Source organism: Octopus bimaculoides, chromosome 5 (genome assembly GCF_001194135.2).
Source record: "Octopus bimaculoides isolate UCB-OBI-ISO-001 chromosome 5, ASM119413v2, whole genome shotgun sequence".
NCBI classification, from domain to species: Eukaryota; Metazoa; Mollusca; class Cephalopoda; order Octopoda; family Octopodidae; genus Octopus; species Octopus bimaculoides.
The window spans coordinates 57,094,964-57,103,814 of record NC_068985.1 but is presented as its reverse complement, the minus strand read 5'-3'; positions in this window follow the sequence as shown (position 1 = coordinate 57,103,814).

Here is an 8,851-nt window from a genome sequence, read left to right as displayed (position 1 = left end):
TGCGCTCGGTAGTGAAGTGAAAGCACGTTATAAAAATAAAACTACTGAATAATAATAATAATAATAATAATAATAATAATAATAATTATTATTATTATTATTATTATTATTATTGTTGTTCAGAAGTTTTATTTTTATAGCGTGCTTTCACTTCACTACCAAGCGCGGCTCTGTGCGCCTTGGGTATGTGCTGTGGTTTGCTGTGTTGCTCTTATTGTTACTGTATTGAAAGTGTTTTGCGTAGGATGTGTGCAGTGCCCAGTAGTGCAATTTTCTGTATGTTATATATATTTGTAAGTCCTGATGTTTTGTTATGTATTTGTCTGAATATTTTGTATTATACCTAAGGCACCTACTATGATAGGAATTGTTTCTGTTTTTAGATTCCACATTCGAGTTACCTCTATTATTATTATTACCATTATTATTATTATTATCATTATTATTATTATTATTATTAAACCGCAGCGAATACCAAACAGCATGGAAGTGTGACAGCGAGCTGTTGGAAAGATAGCTGAAATATGAAAGCATTACGAAGCAGAAATTAATAATCTGCAAAAACAATGAAAGAAAACTATGTCTAAATGTAAGACATCTCAGGAAACTAAATGATCTTGCTTATACGGAGTATATATATATACATACAAAACATAGCTTCCTCCAGATGCTACAGAAACATGTGCGGAAAAATGTAAACACCTTTCTATACGAAAACTGCAAACTTGTGAGGGAAATTTTAAATTTTACATTTTAATTACAAATAGATCCATATTTATACAAGAACTCTGTATATAGGCATATTGTTATTTCTTCTCGTTCTCTCGCTGATGCATCAATAATAATTATAACTACGAAAGTAACATCAATACATCTCCATCTGTAGTGTTCAGTTAAAAAAACTAAACTCTGTAAAAACGGCACCCATAACAAAGGCAACGAAGAAAGAGTAAGAACAGCGGACAGATAATCATAAATACTAAGAAGTAGCTGATCTATGATCTGCACACACTATTAAGCAATACCTCTCAATCCAGAAAAATATATACAAGAAAAACTCACACTGGAAATACCTAACAATACGTACAAAAGCCACATGTGCCATGGAGAGCGGATGTCCGACAGAAAAACACAAACTGCGCAACAAATAACACAATACAAAAACTAATAGAAGAGAAGACTCAAACCAAATCCCATAACAAAACATAGTAAAGCAATTCCACCCCCACCCTCCACAAAAGATGCAGCACGCATCCCCCCACTAGTACAAATATGCAACAAATGATGCAACAGAAAAATAATTGCTTGAAACTTTCAGATGTTGAAAAATAACAGTGGTGATGAAGATAGTGACGAACGTTACCTTATCTGAGTTTATGAGAGAGAGGAGGTTCCGAAGAAATTCTTACTGTAACAGCGAAAATGAAGGTGAGACATTAAGAGAAGGCCTCTCGCTCGGCAGTCGTTCAGTAAAGATGCAGACTAACCACAGCTGTTATCCTAATAGAGCATCAGCAGATAATAGTGCAACGAGGAGGGAGTGGACCAGCGAAGAAAATAAGATAGTGATGCAGTGCTACTTAGCAAGTAAACCTAACAGAATGGGCTATAGAAAACGGATGATAACACTTTGGGTAAAGAAGATTATATATAAAGTGACTGAGCAGAGATTAGTAGATCAAGCAAATGCTATTAGAAGAAAGTGGATGACAGAATTGGAGGTAGAAGAGATCACAAAAGAACTGGAAAAGAAAGACCAGGCAGTAGGAAAGACAAACAACTCCATAAGAGATATAGCTCAAACCAACGAAGAATCTAAAGGACAAATAACAACAGCGCTAACAATAAGGATGGGATAACTGGTATCAGCAACTTAAGAGATTTAAGTGAGGAAGGTCAGAAGATTTTAGATGAGTTGCAGGAAGTAAAGAGTAAAGAAGTAAGAAAAAGATTGCCAGCATTAAAAGGCACCAACAAATTCCTTAATACAGACTGTAAGACTCTTCAGCTATGATATACGTATCGAATGTGGCATAGATAGATGTACAATATTAGTCCTGAAAAGGGGACAGGGAGTCAACAGCGAAGGCATCCAATTACCAGATGGTCAGGCATTAAAATCATTGAAAGGAAGACAGAGTTATAAGTCTCAAGGAGTATTAAAATATTACAGGGTAACAAGTTTAGAAATTAAAACGAAAATTGAGAAAGAGTACATCAGAAGAGTCGGACCTGCCTGAGATGTGCGCAAAGCGACGAAACCGTTCTTCGCACACTCGTCCAGTGCCCGAGCATATCTGATATATTGGTTTATTCCGAACATCTGCTGTCACGTATAGGGCGTGTCTGTCTGCTTGTCGATTGATTCCATCATGGGGATTGCCCCGCCGCATTCCTTTGGCCGGCAAGGGGAGGCAATTTCCATCTATCTCGTGGCTGAAGCGGAAGAGGTTGTGTGGTGGTTTAGACTGAAAGGGCTGAACGCAGATACTTTCCTCTTTGGCCTACCCGTCATCAACTTTTTCAGATACCATCTGAAAAGGAAAGTTAAGGTTGAGAAAGAAGCGCTGACATCCCGCAAATTTGCTGAAATGTGGGTTAATATGGCGAAGATGGTATGTGTCCACGGCTCTACTTTGAGCATGCGCTTTTGAGTTTTCAAGACTGAGAGAAAAAGAAAAAAATGGGGAGAGGGCTTTCGCCCTAGTGGTCGGGCAGCTTGTACATGTTTCGTGAGGTCTCCATGTGTAGCTCTGTGTAGCCTCCCTCTTTTAGGCATTTTCTTTGTTATGTTTTTCATTATCAACTTTTTACATGACATTTTACGTAACTCTACTTTGTCTTAGATGTTTTGAAATGTCCACTCTTATTTTTGTCGACCCTTGTGGCTAATAAAGGATTATTATCATTATTGTAGTTGCTGTTATTGTTGTTGTTGTTGTTGTTGTTGTTGAGCGTATGTCATCATAGTGACACTGGGGTAAAATATACGAAGCCCAATGTACACATAATGACTACCCGTCTGATAAGGGTACACCAGGCACACGCATCGCAACCATATGTGCGCAGCATAGTGATCTCATATCAAGATAAACAGCGCATGATCTTCCACCAGGTGGGGCCCAGTTAGGATTTTCTTCAGGTTGAGTAGCTCACCTTGCTCAAAAGGTCCCTAAATAAAGTTTGTTTAAGGATGATGAACAAACCACCCATGTTTCCAGAGGTGAATTATTCAAACTCCAAAGAATTCCTCTCAACGCATGGCTATGATGCACCCCCACTACTTTTGCTCGTGATCAGAGATGCACATGTCGTCAGCCACTAAGAGACATGCTCAATTGGTTAAAGGCAAACAACTGACATGCAAATCGTGGTATTGAGCAGAATATTTGTTGTAGCCCATCTTTTATACCAAGATAAAACAATGTACATGTTTACACTTCCAATCAGTTAAGATCAAAATACATGAAAGCCATTGCCTGGTACTGCATCAAGGCATGATGCATATTATTAATATTCTTGTTGTTGTTGTTGTTGTTGTTGTTGTTGTTGTTGTTGTTGTTGTTGTGGTTGTTGTTGGGTAAGAGAGCAAAGCATGCCATCAAAGTGACACTGGTATAAAGTATACGAAGCCCAGTATACCCATCATGACTACCAGTCTGATAAGTGTACACCAGGCACATGCATCTCAACCATAACTGCGCGACATGGTGAGCTTATATCAAGATAAAGAGTACATGAGCTTGCAGGTGGGACCCCTTGTCAAACAACTGACTAGCAAATGACAAACAACGTACACGATAACACTTCCAATCAGTTAAGATGAGAAGCCATGAGAGCCACGGCCTAATTAATATTATTATTATTATCATTATTATTATTATTATTGTTATTATTATTATTATTATTATTATTATTATTATTGTTATTATTATTACTATCATTATTATTATTATTATTAACTTAAATGCAATTCTAACTGATTTGATGGAGATAGCACAGGATTACATTTCTCCAATACTGAGCCAGTGTATAATCTATCGATTCTGTAATGGTGGTATTTATAGTCCTACACAAGGATCCGTAACAATGTATATTGCTTTGGTAGTGTCAGATAAATGACATGAACCTTCTACTAATCATAGCTGAATAATCCTGCTCTCTATGAGGAACAGATTCCGCGTTTTGAGATTGCCGTGTCTTTCTTATCAACGCTGGCATCCATTTACAGATATCTACCGATTTCGACTTGAAGAAACTGCTTGTCTATTTCACCAGTCTGAGTAAGGCTTCAACAAGCCATATGCGTTTTTCTTTCTACTTTTAATCTTATGAAAACTAACTCTAAAAAATCTGTCTTTAATTACAACATGGTATATTATGTGAAGGCATATAGATTACTGTTTAGGGTTTCGAGCGACGACCATAAAGTCAGGAATTCGTTTCAAGGAGTGGACTGCGTTCTGTGCCATTGTGGAATCACTTGTTTTTACGTTTCACAATAATAAGCTGAAGATGAGTGTCAGAACTAGTCGCGCTCCCTCTCTCCTTCCTACTCTCATATCCTTGCATTTCACTTATTCAAGGGCCGAGATTGTCTACACTTACATAGGCAACTAAAACAACTATCGAAAGTACAGCACAAAATTCATATACACTTTTGAATGATGGGTACAGTTATTTAATATTTTCCCTTCCTATTTTCTGGCAGTAGTGTGTAGTTTAAGAGAAGATTGCCTTGATAACTCTTATAGGAAGCGAGTTTTTGTAAAACCTCCTTTGTTCTCATACATCCATAATCATAGGAACAAAAAATATAATGCTGTACACTGTATTGATGAAATTACAGTTAACCATGTCAATTAAAGGTACGTAACTACCACAATGTAGAGTTCCTGCATGAAGGTTTCAAGAAAGAAAATGATTTACTGAATTCGCTTCTGCTGTGATCACAGATTTACACGATTTACTGTCGCGTGGTATAACGCGTTATATTCTGTTAGAGGAAACTTGTATAGAAATACTGATGTGCTTTCATTGATGAAGTGAACCATATTGTCCTTTCGTACATATCTTTGAATACAGTATTTGAAATGTCCTTCATTTTCCTAACACGGTAATTTGTGAATTGGGGGAAAATCGCAGCGATTTCTATAAAGTTAAAGGTATTTGTAGAATATTCTTCATAGCTTCGTCTAGAAAAAAAGAGTGACTATTTGGCGTACGGTAAATAAAATCAATATATATGGATATATAACAAGTTGTTGTTGGTACTCCGTCGCTTACTACGTCGAGGGTTCCAGTTGATCCGATCAACGGAACAGCCTACTCGTGAAATTAACGTGCAAGTGGCTGAGCACTCCACAGACACGTGTACCCTTAACATAGTTCTCGGGGATATTCAGCGTGACACAGTGTGACAAGGCTGACCCTTTGAATTACAGGCACAACAGAAACAGGAAGTAAGAGTGAGAGAAAGTTGTGGTGGAAGAGTACAGCAGGGTTCGCCATCCTCTCCTGCCGGAGCCTCGTGGAGCTTTTAGGTGTTTTCGCTCAATAAACAGTCACAACACCCGGTCTGAGAATCGAAACCACGATCCTATGACTGCGAGTCCGCTGCCCTAAGCACTGGGCCATTGCGCCTCCACACATAACAAGCACAAAGTCCTGATTTCATTCGCTAGATGTAAAACTTGATCGATAACAATATTATAAATCCGGGATACATTATAGATCTGAGAAGGCAGAATCTTCACCGCACCCGGCTAAATGCTTAGCGGTATTTCGTCCATCTTTACATTCTGAGCTTAAATTCCGTCGATGGCGGCTTTGCGTTTCATCTTCTGGGATCGAAAATTAAGAGCAATGTGGTGGATATAATCGACTAGCCCCTTCCTCCGAACTCACTAACCTTCTGCTAAATTTTAAATCCAGTATTATAGATCCGGGAAGTTTGATGTCATATTCATTTCTCGGAGGATTTTAACACACCACGAGAGGAAAGGTTGTTAACGAAAGAAGATAAAACACTGCAACAGATACAGACGCAACGCACTTGCAAACTATGAATGTATAAATCATAAGAGATTTTTTTTAGTTAAAAGTGTTTTTGAAATAGATGGACCAACAGATGGATGAGTTTACTCATGGAGTTGCATTAGATTTCAGTTATCTGTTAGTTATATCGAGGTCAGTGTATAAGCGACTCATCCAGCTACTAAAACATTGCAATGAAGTGTTAGTTAGTTTGACATACTCTAATGCTTCCAATTTTTGGCACAAGGACAGCAATTTAAGTTGGATGGAAGTTATCTATTACATAGACCCGATTGCTTTACTAGTCCATATTTTATCCACCACCAAAGGATGAAAGTTGAAGTCCACTTCGGGAGAATTTAAACTCAGAACATAAGGAGTCGGAAAAAATACCGCTAAATTTGTGTCCAAGGTGCTAACAATTCTGCAGTTGAGTACCTGAGTTTGACATGTCATGATATTAATCCAGTTATGTAGCCGGAGAAAATATGATGCCGTTGGCATACTGGAATACATTTTTGTCCATATGTTCCAATCTGTTGCATTTTTTAAAGCAAAGGATGATTTTGAAGCACGACAGAATTGCGATGAAATTCATAGAGAAATGTGATATTTCGAATGCGTTAATGTAAGTGTAGGTCAGTGCAGTGAACATGAGAGAATTGTTTCTGAAAGCATAGCAGTAATAAGCACACGATACGAAACCATTGTACGTCAGTTTACTCGGTAAGTAATCATCCCAGTAGTTCGATAGGTGTTAAATATTTTGAGAAAAATAAATTCATATCGTCCAATGGAAATGAGTAACATCTCAACGACATAAAATGAAGAAAATTTATAGTCATAATAATGCGTTGATGATGATGATGATGATGATGATGATGATGATGATGATGATGATGATGATGATGATGACGATGATGGTGGTGGTGGTGGTGGTGTTGGTGATGGTTTTGGTGGTGGTGGTGGTGGTGGTGGTGGTGGTGGTCATCATCATCATCCCTATCGCTACCTCATCTATGCATTAGCAGTAGCAGTATCATCATTGTCGTCATCGTCGTTGTACTCGTTCTTGCTGTCGCCCTCATCGTCACTGTCGTCGTCTTTATAATCACCATTATCATTATTAACACCACGATTTGTCGATCATCAATATCTCCATCATCATCACCATGAAAACAATATATAGTAGAATTAAAATGTAGAGAAAACGAAAGAAAAAAAGAGGAACAATGAAAAATAAATTCCCATCTATCTATCCACGAAAGCTTTCCTAAAGACAGTTTTATAGTATTTATTTATCTGTTACGTTGATAATAACTTTAATAAAACTGGTTGTGTTTCTAATCAGTTCTTAGAGCAGAATTTCCGAAGCTCCTTAAGAAAGACAAATTCTGTTGCTTTAAATCCTGAAATAATGCGATGCAAATTTACTATCTTCTTCCAAGCTTTTCGTTTGATGATTTAATACATTAATCTCACATGATAATGGACATCCTAACTCTATATCTCGTGTCAACTGCTTATTTAAATTCTCACTTTGCGAAACACAGATAAACGTGAACGGCTTGTCTGGTGTATAATTACTGAATAGTAACAATGGGAAGTATTTTTATAGAGGACAATGATGTTTAAATATGACAAGAAATAGTTCCGTGCTCAAATACGTTTCAATTTACCTGTTATGAGTGTCTGTGTGGATATATGTGTATCTGTGTGTGTGCGTGTTTTTATGTACCTATGTATGTATCGTTTCCTAATTTCAGTCACTGGACACACCTATGCTGAGATACCGCCTTGAAAGTATTAGTCAAACAATTCCACCCCACATTTTATCGTTTAAGAAACCTAATAATATTCTATCCTTATCTTTGCTAAATACCAAAGTTAAGGGGATCTAAACGAACCAAAAAGGTTATCAATTGGTGTTGCGGTACAAACAAAATCACAAGGCATAGATATATGCATATCTTTATATTTTTGTTTAACTTATTTTAGTCATTTGACTGAACCCTCGCTGTGTTACTTCCTTGAAGGGTTTAGTCAAACAAATCTACTGAAGTATTAATTCTTTAAAACTGCAACAAAGTTTACCTCTTTCTTTTCATTCTGCCCGTTTCTGTGCACCAAATACATTCGCAATGTTTGGCCGATTCGGTGCTGCACAAAAAAGGCACGTGCCCAAGGCTACATTGTTTGGAAGTGAGCTACTTATCTACACAGCAAAGAATATATTTATATCTATAGGGAGAAAACAAGTAGAACAAAATGGAGAATAAATGGATGTAAATACTGAATTATTTGCATTCGAATTAACAATTTAACTATATATATACACACACACACACACACACACACACACATATATATATATATGTGTGTTTGTGTGTGTGCGCGCGCGCGCGCGTGTGTGTGTGTATAAATATACATATATATATATATAAAATTTAATAAATGGAGTAATACGCATGTTAAATGAATTCTATTATTTCCGACATATGTTTCGGTTAAGTTGGATCTTATGTATTTCCCTGAAGAGAAGATTACATCTTTATCAACATCACTCATTCCTTTGGAAGACACCATTTGTAATCTTCGAAACATATGTCGGAAATTAAAGAATTCATTTAACATATGGGCATTATTCCATTTATTAAATTTTATATTAACTCAAATACCCAAAATAACAGTGAGTGTCTACCTCACAAACAGGAGTTACATTACAGTCATTTTGTGATCTTTCATACTCTGGTATCTATTAACCAATTTATTTTGTCGGACTTAATTGTTAACTAAGAGAAAATAAATATATATA